Here is a 13,925-nt window from a genome sequence, read left to right on the forward strand (position 1 = left end):
GTGATGCAGGAACAGCAAGTTTGGACTTCTAAGATACACTTTCTTTTGAGACTCATTTTTGATTGATATATAGCTTGGAAATTTGAGAAGATCTTGACTCATTATTCTTTACAGCTACAAGAGTAGGTTCCAGAAGGTTAGTAAAGAAATGTGATTAAAATACATGGCACATTCCTTATGATCCAGGGGAAGGCTGGAATAGGTAGGAGGGAATCATCTTGTAACTTATTACATACATGTCTGTCAGAATCATCACATACAGTGCATTTTATAGCATCTTGCCTATTTCCTTTTGTTGACAGAGCTTGGCAACCCTGAAAGGTAGCCATGCATTTTGAACTACTTCTTGCAAGGGATGTTCTTGGGTGCCTCTGCATAAGAAAAGTTGGTAGAAAGGAAAGAAAGCAGGGTTTATTTTCTCACAAATTTTATTCTCCAAAGACAAGAGAACAAGATAGAACTCAAGTCACAACTCTGTAGTTGTCATGAAAGTGAGAGTCGCTCAGTCGTGTCTGACTCTGCAGTCCCATGGACTATACAGTCCATGGAATTCTCCACACAAATAATACTGGAGTGGGTAGCCTTTCCCTTCTCCAGTGGATGTTCCCAACCCAGGAATCGAACCGGGGTCTCCTGCATTGCCGGCAGATTCCCTGATATCTCAGTTGGTAAAGAATCCCACCTGCAATGCAGGAGACCCTGGTTTAATTCCTATCCCTTGGAGAAGGGATAGGCTATCCACTCCAGCATTCTTGGGCTTCCCTTGTGGCTCAGCTGGTAAAGAATCCGCCAGGAATGTAGAAGACCTGAGTTCAATCCCTGGTTTGGGGAGATCCCTTGGAGAAGCGAAAGACTACCCACTCCAGTATTCTGGCCTGGAGAATTCCATGGACTGTGGTCCATGGGGTCGCAAAGAATTGAACACAACTGAGCAACTTTCACTGTCCCAGGAAGGATAATCTTATTCAGGAAGTGGCTGCCCCTGTAGTTCTCATAGATCTTTTGAAAAAGTAACAAAATTTCATCAAACAATTGTAGGATGAAGGAGAAGATGTGGTATAATGAGATTCTTTGCTAAGTAGTGTTTTTGTATTAAAATGACAGATATAAATAATGGGCAACTTTAAATAAATTGGAAGAACTGATGCTGAAGCTGAAGCTCCAATACTTCAGCCACCTGATGTGAAGAACTGACTCACAACTGAGTGACTGACCTGAACTGAACTGAAGAGCAATGACATAGCAGATTGAAGATAAATGATGATTTGAAGGATGCTGGGATATACAGATTTTATTTGGTGTCACTGAGTGAATATACATTAAGGATTTGCTGTATACCAGGCACTGTGCCAATGCAGGTAAAATGCAATAAATGACATTGTGCAGAATCTGTTTGGGAACTGTCAATGACATAAGAACACATGTTTGGAAAAGGTTGGCTGTTTCCTGCTCTGATGGTCTGTGTAGACTGTCGTTACTACCCTCTTTTCCTAATAATCCATAAACAAAAGAGCTCTAGTCAATCGCTTCTTGGATTATTCCAATTTTGCCTCACACAATTTATTGGGGGAAATGAGCTCCATATGTTTAGTAAAGTTGTTCTGGAACTACTTCCTTTTTTGCTCATATTTAGTATTTTGAGATTTGATGGTTTGTGTTTATGGTCAACAAATGCATGCTCTTTATGACTTTAACATCTTATTTAACACATACACTTTTCAACCACGTTGTCTTACAGATGTAAAATGTTTTGCCTTTTTAGTCCATAATAATTTTTTTTTAATACATATGTGAGATGTGTTGAAAATCCTGGATACAATTATCCCAATCCTGATTCCTATAGGAAAGAATGTATAAATTTCCTTTAAGAAGTAGTTGAGAGAAACTTTTTGTTCTCTTGGATAAAAATACAATTAGAATTATCTTTGCAAAGTTCTAGATCAATGATCCAGGACTAATATATCACTTTTGCAGATGGGCTATTGGCATTGTCATGAATGATTGTCTGTGATTACAGAGATTTGACCATCCCAACATTTTGTTTTCTTTGTGGGATTTAACATCATTGATTTTATTTTATTTTTATTTATTTTTTTGGGGGGGTTCCTGTTTATTTTTATTTTATTTTTTTTAACTTTACAATATTGTATTGGTTTTGCCATATATCAAAATGAATCCACATCATTGATTTTAGTTTCTTTACATCAGCCATGATCAAAAAGTCTTAATGGGACTGTATGCAAACTGCATACTCATTAAAATGTTCTCTTTCTCTTATCAATAAGCTGCTGCTGCTAAGTCACTTCAGTCATGTCCCACTCTGTGTGACCCCATAGACGGCAGACCACCAGGCTCCCCCTTCCCTGGGATTCTCCAGGCAAAAACACTGGAGTGGGTTGCCATTTCCTTCTCTAATACATGAAAGTGAAAAGTGAAAGTGAAATCGCTCAGTCGTGTCCAGCTCTTAGCGACCCCATGGACTTCAGCCTACCAGGGTCCTCCATCTATGGGATTTTCAAGGCAAGAGTACTGGAGTGGGTTGCCATTGCTTTCTCCATCAATAAACTAAGGTCATTTAAATATTCTTAATCATTTTTTCTTTGATAGTATGTACTTTATAGAACATAGCTTATCATTTATTTTAGAAAAAGAAACAAGGCTTTATTTTGAACCTTACAACCAGTGTTGGACTTAGGCAACTGGTGAGACTTTCCCTATTCTTTGCCAGCCATGTTTCATATCTATGAGTGCATATCCTAACTTGCTTCAGCCATAACCTACTCTTTGTGACTGTATCAACAGTGATCCATCAGGCTCCTCTGTCCATGGGATTCTCCAGGCAGGAATACTGGAGTGTGTTGCCATGCCCTCCTCCAGGGAAGTTTTCCTATTCAGGGATTGAACTTAGGTCTCTTATGTCCCCTCCACTGGCAGGGCAAATTCTATATCACCAGGGAAGCTCTTATTCCTTCCCATTTCCTTCCTTCAAATATTAAATTTAACTACCTGGCAGAAGAGTTGTATGTATAGATTCTAAGAAGAATTTTTCCACTTAAATATTTTAATTTTTGATGTTGATTTCCATTCTCTGATATCATTTAAATTATTATTATTCTATTCAGTAAATATGCCACTGTTTATTCTTAAGTTGTTGGACATTGCCCTTGCTGTTCACTACTATAGTAGCATTGAAATAGACATTTATGTAGTTAAAACTTTGAGCATATTCATAATAATTTCCTTAGGTAAGGTTCTTGGATATGGAATTATCATATTAAAAGTAGGCACATCTTAAGGCTTCTTATTTATGTTGCCAATCATTATTATGTTATGATGCATGTTTCCTTTTATCCTCTACAAAAGTGGATGTTATAAGAAGTCTATGCTTGCACAAGATTTATTGAATTGAAATCTCAAGGGTGTTTAATTTCTTTTATTATTAGAGGTTTGAAAAAATTCATAAAATTTTGATTCTTACTGTTTTTTTTTTTTTTTGGAAAAATACCCAATAAATCAGGTAATAAATAAATAAAATTTTCACCCAGTGATAAATCAGGGCCTGAAATATAACTTGTAAGCTTTCCAGGTGGTACCCAAGGAATACCTCTTCTCAGCACATAGAGTTTGAAGAAATAAGATATTCAAACACATGCTTTCTAGGAGCACATGATTTCTATCTTCCTCCCACTGACCCTGATTGATTTGCTAAAATTTATATCAATGTAAATATCTATTTAAACCATTCTTTAATTTCTTTTTGCATTTAATGTCAAATAAATATATACTTTAAGTATCAAGGAATGGTGACTAGGATAGCTAATAAAAGTTAAAGTAGACTTTGATCATTGAGTGTTTATTGTGGATCACTGAGTGTACATGAGACCACTCCTAGCAAGCAGTGATAGTTGGCCTTTTACAAGTGTCTAGTGGCACAGATTCCCTTCAGCATCTCACAGGTAAGCTATGCAATCTACTCAGAGAAACATTAGCTGACCTTCCTTTTCTCCTTCTTCCTTTCCTTTTCCTCTCTTCAAAATATCACTTCATCTTTACCTCTTTCTCCTATTTTTTTTCCCTTCCTATCTTATCTATTATTTCCTCTTCTCTCACATTTCCTTCTTTTGTGATAGTATGTTTTCTGAAATAGTAGCTAATTTTTCCTTTATATCTTTTTTTCCTTTTGTTTTTCTCCATTCCCACTTATGGACAAGGTCATTCTGACTCACTTTGGTAAAGAAGGTCTCTAGTAAGACAGAAGTTTCCTCCTGGCTTGAGTTTCAGAGATTAAAGTCAACAAGTAAGAGGAAAGCATACCTAACTATAGCATGGAGTAGGTACATATGTGCACAAACACATGCCACATATATAAAAGCACATTTACAGGTATGTGTACTTACTTGCAGAGAAGGCAATGGTACCCCATTCCAGTACTCTTGCCTGGAAAATCCCATGGATGGAGGAGTCTGGTAGGCTGCGGTCCATGGGGTCGCTAAGAGTCAGACACAACTGAGCGACTTCACTTTCACTTTTCGCTTTCATGCATTGGAGAAGGAAATGGAAACCCACTCCAGTGTTCTTGCCTGGAGAATCCCAGGGGCAGGGAAGCCTGGTGGGCTGCCGTCCATGGGGTCACACAGAGTCAGACATGACTGAAGTGACTTAGCAGCAGCAGCAGTACTTACATGTGTAAGTGCATATATTTACATACAATATATATATATATATAAATAGAAGCTCAAGAATTGTCATAGAGTGAACAACCATATACATATCACTCAGCTTAAGAAATAAAGCATTCTACTAATATTGAAATATCAAAATGCCCCTCCTTTAATTGTATCTAGAGGAATAACATTATGTGAATCATTCCAACACATTTTCTCATATCATAATAAACATGCATACATGTATTCTCAAATCATTTTTTTACATACCAAACTTTACCCAATAGACTGTCCTCATATTCTTAGGGCTTGAAATCCACTTTATAACCTCTTTACTAGGTAGCTGGGTCAATTTGGGCAAATTATTTCATCCCTCTTATTGCAATTTCCTCATCTATAAGATAAGAACAATAATTGTACATATTATTACTATTGTTATATTTGTCAGTGACTCAGTGCCCCATATAATATTGGTGCATGTAGCTATATTTATTGTCACTGTCATATAGAGTTCCATTATATATGCATGATTAATGCCTCTATTAGAAAATAATTTTATTTATTTATTTATTTTTGGCTGTGCTGAGTCTTTGTTGCTGCATGGGCTTTTCTCTAGTGGCAGTGAGCAGGGGTTACTCTCTAGTTGCAGTGCCCACAAGGCTTCTCATTGAGGTGACTTCTCTTGTTGTGGAGTGCCAGCTCTAGAGCATGCAGGCTTCAATGTTTGTGGTACATGGGCTCTGTAGTTGCTCTAGAGAGCACAGATTGAGTAGTTGTGGCACATGGGCTTAGTTGCTCCGTGGCAATTCCCAGATCAGGGATTGAACCTGTGGCAACTGCATTGGCAGGCAGATTCTTTACCACTGAGTCACCAGGGAAGCCCTGATGCTTCAATTTCTTTTAAAAAAGTTTATTTCATATCGATGTCTCAATTTTAATGCTGATAGGTATTTGGGCTGTATTCAGACTTTGGCTGTTATTACTGAGCTTTACTGGTAAGAATACTTCTGTACAGGACTTGTTGGGCAAAGGCAAGATTTGCTGTGTGATTTTAGGATGTATTCCTAAGAAAATTCTTGGGTCATAGGATTTATGCACGCTGAATTTTATTAGGCAATGTAAAATGATTTCCTAAGATGATTATTATGACCAGTTTCCTTCCTAATAAAGTGTGTAAGTTTTTTCATAGCCTTATCAATACTTGATATTGTTTTACCAATCCTGTGGGTATAAAATGCTGCCTTTTTAATTTCTTTGATTATAAGTGAGATTGATTCACATGAGTTATTTAAATAGTCTAAATATTAATTTTATGTGGCTACTTATGTTGCAATTGTCCTTTCCAAATTTGTGACTTGTTTTTCAAATTATTTATAGTATTTTTGATGAAAAGAAGTTCTTAAATTTAATGTGGTTACATTTATCAACCGTTTCTTCTGGTTAGTGTGATGGTTACACCCCACTCCAGTACTGTTGCCTGGAAAATCCCATGGATGGAGAAGCCTGGTAGGCTGCAGTCCATGGGGTCGCTAAGAGTCGGATACGACTAAGCGACTTCACTTTCATTTTCCACTTTCATGCATTGGAGAAGGAAATGGCAACCCACTCCAGTGTTCTTGCCTGGAGAATCCCAGGGATGGGGGAGCCTGGTGGGCTGCCATCTATGGGGTTGCAGAGAGTCAGACAGGACTGAAGAGACTTAGCAGCAGCAGCAGCATGGTTAATTTAAATGTCAACTTGACTAGGCCAATGGTTACCTTGCCTAATACAGATTTTGGCACCAAGAGTAGTTTTAGAGGAACAAAACTTTAAGGATCTGTTTTTCAACCTGTTCTGATAAAAATTGAAGATGTCTTGAATTGGTTTCTGAAATTGGTTCTCTAACCTAATTACATTTGAAGATGCTAATGGCTCTGTTTCCAGAAGTAGAGAACACTGATAATCCATGGCATGATCTGGTGATGGAGATACTCGAATCTCACCATGGGGCACTCCAAATCCATAAAAAAGCGAGGACTTTTTTATGTCCATAGGTGACAGTGAATATAATGCTTTCAAACATTTTTGTCAGACCAGTGGATGTAACTTGTAGACTGGTTGTTCCTAGGCTGGTTTTCCAGATGTTTGTTCCACTGGACAAAGTGGTACAAGAAAAGGATGACCTCAGAAGTTTGAACTTGCCTGCCATGAATGAAACCCTTATTTCCTGTTACTACAAGGCTGAGACTGCTGAATATCAAGCCTAGAATCTCATCCTGCAACTGGTTGCATTATAATAGAAGATGAAATCCCAGTTCATAAAGTGGTTGCTACTAAAGTGGGGTACTCTTGAAGGCTGTATATGTTCTGAATCAGTAACTAATATGTGACATTGTTTCTCTCATAGCCGGGGTTCACAGGTCCAGGAATGATAAAAATAAGAAAGACACCTTTAGCAAACTCTTTGCTTCCTGTTGCTACAACCTTATGCTCTATTGGTCTGCTTACATGTGTGCTCAGTTGTGCCCAACTCTGCAATCCCATGGACTGTAGGCCACCAGGCTTCTATGGCCATGGGATTTCCCAGGCTTGAATACTGGAGTGGGTTGCCATTTCCTTCTCCAAAGTATCTTCTTGACTCAGGGATTGAACCCACGTCTTTAACATCTCCTGCTTTGGTAGGCAGGTTCTTTACCATGGCACCACCTGGGAAGCCCCTGTTGGCCTAGAGGAAGAGTATTAGATCTAGAATACAAGACATTCTATGGTGAAAGTGAAGTCGCTCAGTCGTGTCAGACTCTTTGCGACCCTATGAACTGTAGCCTACCAGGCTCCTCCCTCCATGGGATTCTCCAGGCAAGGGTACTGGAGTGGGTTGCCATTTCTTTCTCCAGGGGATCTTCCCAACCCAGGGATCGAAACCAGGTCTCCCGTATTCCAGGCAGATGCTTTAACCTCTGAGCCACCAGGGAAGCCCACAAGACATTCTATAGGGCATCTCTTAGTGTTACCTTGCCCTGTGATTAAGGTCAATGGAAATCTACAAACAACCAACCCAGAAAAAACTGCTAATGGAATGAAAGTTTGATGAAAAACAATAACTAGCTGAGCTGCTTGTTGAGGGTGAAGGGACTATGGGATGGGTAGTGAAAAACATGGTTATAAATATGACTGCTATGCCCTGCATGTTGGTTACAGAAACAAGACTATAACTGTCATTAGTATTTCTTCCTTGTTTTCTTATGGAAGTGTATGTGTATGTATACAATATGTAAAAAATTTTAATATGATATAACATTATATATATATATATATATATATATATATATATGTATTGTTTTCTTTTTTCTCTTATCCCCTTATAATGTAATGTAAGGTGTATGGACTCTGTATCATAGTATTTAAGCATTGTTGATATTATTTTATTTTTTAATTGTCATTTTATTTATTTTTTTAACTAGAGGATAATTGTTTTACAGAATTCTGTGATTTTCTGTCAAACATCAACAAGAATCATCCATAGGTACCCCTGTATCCACTCCCTCCTTAAACTCCCTCACATCTCCCTCCCCATCCCACCATTCTAGATTGTCACAGAGCCCCTGTTTGGGTTCCCTGAGTCATACAGTAAATTCCCATTGGCTATTTATTTTACATATTACATATTTATGTATTGTAAGCTTCCTTGTTACTCTTTCCATACATCTCACCCTTTCCCTCCACCCCTCCCTGCCATGTCCATAAATCTGTTCTCTATTGCTGTCCTGAAATTAAATTCATCAGTGCCATCTTTCTAGATTATATGTATATGTGTCAGTTTATGATATTTATATTTCTCTTTCTGACTTACTTCACTCTGTGTAATAGGCTCTAGGTTCATCCACCTCATTGGAACTGACTCAAATGCATTCCTGTTTATGGCTGAGTAGTGTTACCTGTTTATGGCTGAGTAGTGTTACCTGTTTATGGCTGAGTAGTGTTCCATTCTGTATATGTACCACAGCTTCTTTATTCATTCATCTGTCAATGGACATCTAGGTTGCTTCCATGTTCTATCTATTGTAAATAGTGCTGCAATGAATATTGGAGTATATTTGTCTTTTTCAATTTTGGTTTCCTCAGGGTATATGCTTAGTAGTGGGATTGCTGGATAATATGGTGGTTTTATTCCTAGTCTTTTAAGGAATCTCCTTACCATCTTCCACACTGGCTGTATCAATTTACACTCCCACCAGCAATGCAGGAGAGTTCCCCTTTCTCCACACCCTCTCCAGCATTTATCGTTTGTAGACTTTTTGGTGATGGCCATTCTGACTGGTGTGGGGTGGTATCTCATTGTAGTTTTGATTTGCATTTCTCTAATAGTGAGCGGTGTTGGGCATCTTTTTATGCATTTGTTAGCCATTTGTATGTCTTCTTTAGAGAAATGTCTGTTTGAGTCTTTTTTCCCACTTTTTGACTGGATTGTTTGTTTTTCTGGCATTAAATTGTATGAACTGCTTGTATATTTTGGAAATTAATCCTTTGTCAGTTGTTTCCTTTGTTACTATTTTCTCCAATTCTGAGGGTTGTCTTTTCATCTTGTTTGTAGTTTCCTTTTCTGTGCAAAAGCTTTTAAGTTTAATTAGATCCCACTTGTTTACTTTTGTTTTTAGTTCCATTATTCTAGGAGGTGGGTCATAGAAAATCTTGCTTTGATTTTTGTCATCGAGTGTTCTGCCTATGTTTTCTTCTAAAAATTTTATAGTTTCTTTTCTTACATTTAGGTCTTTAATCCATTTTGAGTTTATCTTTGTGCATGGTGTAAGGAAATGTAATTTCATTATTTTGCACATAGCTGCTCAGTTTTCCCATCACTGCTTATTGAAGAGGCTCTCTTTGGCCCGTTTAATATTCCTGCCTCCTTTGTCAAAATAAAGTACCCATAGATCCGTGGGTTTATCTCTGGGCTCTCTATCTTGTTCCATTGGTCTATGTTTCTGTTTTTGTGCCACTACCAAAATGTCTTGATGAATGTAGCTTTGTAGTATATTCTGAAGTCAGGAAGGTTGATTCCTCCAGCTCCATCCTTTTTTTCTCAAGACTGCTTTGTCTATTTGGGTTCTTCCGAGTTTCCATATGAATTGTGAAAATTTTTGTTCCAGTTCTGTGAAAATGCCATTGGTAGTTTGATAGGGATTGCAATGAACCTGCATATTGCATTTGGTAATATAGTCATTTTCACATTATTGATTCATCCTAAGCAGGAATATCTCTCCATTTGTTTAGGTCATCTTTGATTTAATTCATCAGTGTCTTACAATTTTCCATTTACAGTTCTTTTGTCTCCTTGGGTAGGTTTGTTCCTAGATATTTTATTCTTTTTGTTGCAATGGTGAATAGAATTGATTCCTTAATTTCTCTTTCTGATTTTTCATTGTTAGTGTATAGGAATGCAAGTGATTTCTGTGTATTGACCTTATATCCTGGACATTTGGCCAATTCACTGATTAGCTCTAGTAATTTTCTGATAAGCTTATTTTGGGTTTTCTATGTATAGTATGTTATCTGCGAGCAGTGAGAGTTTTTCTTCTTTTCTGATCTGGATTCATTTTATTTCTTTTTTGTCTCTGATTGCTGTAGCTAGCACTTCCAGAAGTATGTTGAATAATAGTGGTGAAAGTGGACACCCTTGTCTTGTTTCTGATCTTAGAGGGAATGCTTTTGGTTTTTCACCATTGAGAATAATGATTGCTATGGGATTATCGTATGGCCTTTACCATGTTGAGGTAGTTTCCTTCCATGCCCATTTTTTGAAGCGTTTTTATCCTAGATGGGTGCTGAATTTTGTCAAAGGATTTTTCTACATATATTGAGATTATCATATGGTTTTTATCTTTCAATTTGTTAATATGGCGTATCACATTGATTGATTTGCATACATTGAAGAATCCTTGCAGCCCTGGAATAAACCCAACTTGATCACTGTGTATCAGTTTTTAATGTGTTGTTGAATTCTGTTTGCTAGAATTTTGTTGAGGATTTTTGCATCTATGTTCATCAGTGATATTGACCTGTAATTTTCCTTTTTTGTGTTGTCATTGCCTGGTTTCAGTAGGGTGATTGTGGCCTTGTAGAATGAGTTTGGAAGTGGTGCTTCCTCTGCAAATTTTGGAAGGGTTTCAGAAAAATTGACATTAGCTCTTCTCTAAATTTTTGATAGAGTTCCCCTGTGAAACCATCTGGTCCTGGGCTTTTGTATTTTGGGATATAAAAAAAAAATATATATATATATATATATATCAAATATATATATCAAAAATATATCAAGATCATAATTTTCTACTTCATAATTTCATAATAGCTTGTTCATAATTTCTGTTTCTTCCTGGTCCAGTCTTGTGAGGTTGAACTTCTCTAAGTATCTGTTTATTTCCTCTAGGTTGCCCATTTTATTAGCATATGGTTTCTCATAATATTCTCTTATGAGCCTTTGTGTTTCTGTGTTGTCTGCTGTAACCTCTCCTTTTTCATTTCCAATTTTGTTAATTCAAAATTTCTCCTTTTTTTTCTTGATGTATCTGGCTAGTGGTTTGTCAGTTTTGTTTATCTTCTCCAAGAACCAGCTTTTAGTTTTATTAATCTTTGCTATTGTCTTCTTCATTTCTTTTTCATTTATTTCTGCTCTGATCTTTGTGATTTCTTTCCTTATGCTGACTTTGGGGTTCTTTTGTTCTTCTTTTTCCACATGTTTAAATGTAGCGTTAGGTTTTCTATTCGATGCTTTCCTTGTTTATTGAGGTAGGATTGCATTGCTATAAACTTCCCTCTTAGAACTGATTATGCTGAATTCTGTAGGCTTTGGGTCATCATGTTTTCACTGTTATTTTTTCTAGGAATCTTTGATTTCCTTTCTTATTTCTTCAGTAACCTCTTCATTATTTAGCAATGTATTGTTCAATCTCCCTGAGTTTGTGTTTTTTACAGGTTTTTTTCCCCTGTAGTTGATATCTAGTCTCATAGTTTGTGTTCAGAGAAGATACTTGATATGATTTCAATTTTCTTAAATTTACTGAAGCTTGACTTGTGACCCAAGATGTGGTCTATCCTGGGGAATGTTACATGTGCACTTGAGAAGAAAGTGTATCCTGCATTTGGATGTGTAGTCCTGAAGATATCAACTACTGCACAATTGCACTCATCTCACATGCTAATAAAGTAATGCTCAAAATTCTCCAAGCCAGGCTTCAGCTATACGTGAACTGTGAACTTCCTGATGTTCAAGCTGGTTTTAGAAAAGGCAGAGGAACCAGAGCTCAAATTGCCAACATCCGCTGGATCATGGAAAAAGCAAGAGAGTTCCAGAAAAGCATCTATTTCTGCTTTCTTGACTATGCCAAAGCCTTTGACTGTGTGGATCACAATAAACTGTGGAAAATTCTGAAAGAGATGTGAATACCAGACCACCTGATCTGCCTCTTGAGAGATGTGTATGCAGGTCAGGAAGCAACAGTTAGGACTGGACATGGAACAACACACTGGTTCCAAACAGGAAAAGGAGTATATCAAGGCTGTATATTGTCACCCTGCTTATCTAACTTCTATGCAGAGTACATCATGAGAAACGCTGGACTGGAAGAAACACAAGCTGGAATCAAGATTGCTGGGAGAAATCTCAATAACCTCAGATATGCAGATGACACCAGCCTTATGGCAGAAAGTGAAGAGGAACTAAAAAGCCTCTTGATGAAAGTGAAAGTGGAGAGTGAAAAAGTTGGCTTAAAGCTCAACATTCAGAAAACGAAGATCATGGCATCTGGTCCCATCACTTCATGGGAAATAGATGAGGAAACAGTGTCAGACTTTATTTTTTTGGGTTCCAAAATCACTGCAGATGATGACTGCAGCGAAATTAAAAAACGCTTACTCCTTGGAAGGAAAGTTAAGACCAACCTAGAGAGCATATTAAAAAGCAGAGACATTACTTTGCCAACAAAGGTTCATCTAGTCAAGGCTATGGTTTTTCCTGTGGTCATGTACGGATGTGAGAGTTGGACTGTGAAGAAGGCTGAGCGCTGAAGAATTGATGCTTTTGAACTGTGGTGTTGGAGAAGACTCTTGAGAGTCCCTTGGACTGCAAGGAGATCCAACCAGTCCATTCTGAAGGAGATCAGCCCTGGGATTTCTTGGGAAGGAATGATGCTAAAGCTGAAACTCTAGTACTTTGGCCACCTCATGCGAAGTGTTGACTCATTGGAAAAGACTCTGATGCTGGGAGGGATTGGGGGCAGGAGGAGAAGGGGATGACAGAGGATAAGATGGCTGGATGGCATCAATGACTCGATGGACGTGAGTCTCAGTGAACTCCGGGAGTTGGTGATGGACAGGGAGGACTGGCATGCTGCGATTCATGGGGTCGCAAAGCGTTGGACATGACTGAGCGATTGAACTGAACTGAACTGAAGATATCAATTAGGTCCATTTGATGTAATGTTTCATTTAAGGTTTGTGTTTTCTTATTGATTCTCTGTTTTGATGATCTGTTCTTTGTAAGTGGAGTGTTAAAGTATTATTGTGTTACTGTTGATTTCCTCTCTTATGTCTGTTAATGTTTGCCTTATGTATTGAGGTACTCCTATATTGGGTGCATAAATATTTACAGTTATTATGTCTTATTCTTGTATTGGGCTTCCCTTGTGGCTCAGCTGGTAAATAATCCGCCTGCAGTGCAGGAGACCTGGGTTCTATCCCTGGGTTGGGAAGATCCCCTGGAGAAGGAAAAGGCTACCCACTCCAGTATTCTGGCCTAGAGAATTTTATGGACTGCATAGTCCACGGGGTTGCAAAGAGTTGGACATGACTGAACGGCTTTCACTTTCTTTTATTCACTTTCTTCTTGGATTGATCTCTTGATTGTTGCATAGTGTTCCCCTTTATCTCTTGGAATATCCTTAAAGTCTATTTTTTCTGAAATAAGGATTGACACTCTAGCTTTCTTTTGGTTTCCATTCACATGGAATATCCTTTTCCATCCTTTTACTTTCAGCCTGTATGTGTCTCTATGTCTGAAGTGATCTAGGCAGTTTATATATGGGTCTTGTTTTTTCAACCATTCAGTCTATATCTTTTGATTGATGCATTTAATCCACTTACATTTAAGGTAATTATTGTTTCTATTGGCATTTTATTGATTGTTTTGGGTTTGTTTTGGTAGGTCTTTCATTTCTCTTGTGTTTACTGGCTATGTAAGTCCCTTTAGTATTTGTTGTAAGGCTGATTTGGTGGTGCTAAATTCTCTTAACT

This window comes from Bos indicus, chromosome 17, assembly GCF_029378745.1.
Source record: "Bos indicus isolate NIAB-ARS_2022 breed Sahiwal x Tharparkar chromosome 17, NIAB-ARS_B.indTharparkar_mat_pri_1.0, whole genome shotgun sequence".
In the NCBI taxonomy this organism is placed as follows: Eukaryota; Metazoa; Chordata; class Mammalia; order Artiodactyla; family Bovidae; genus Bos; species Bos indicus.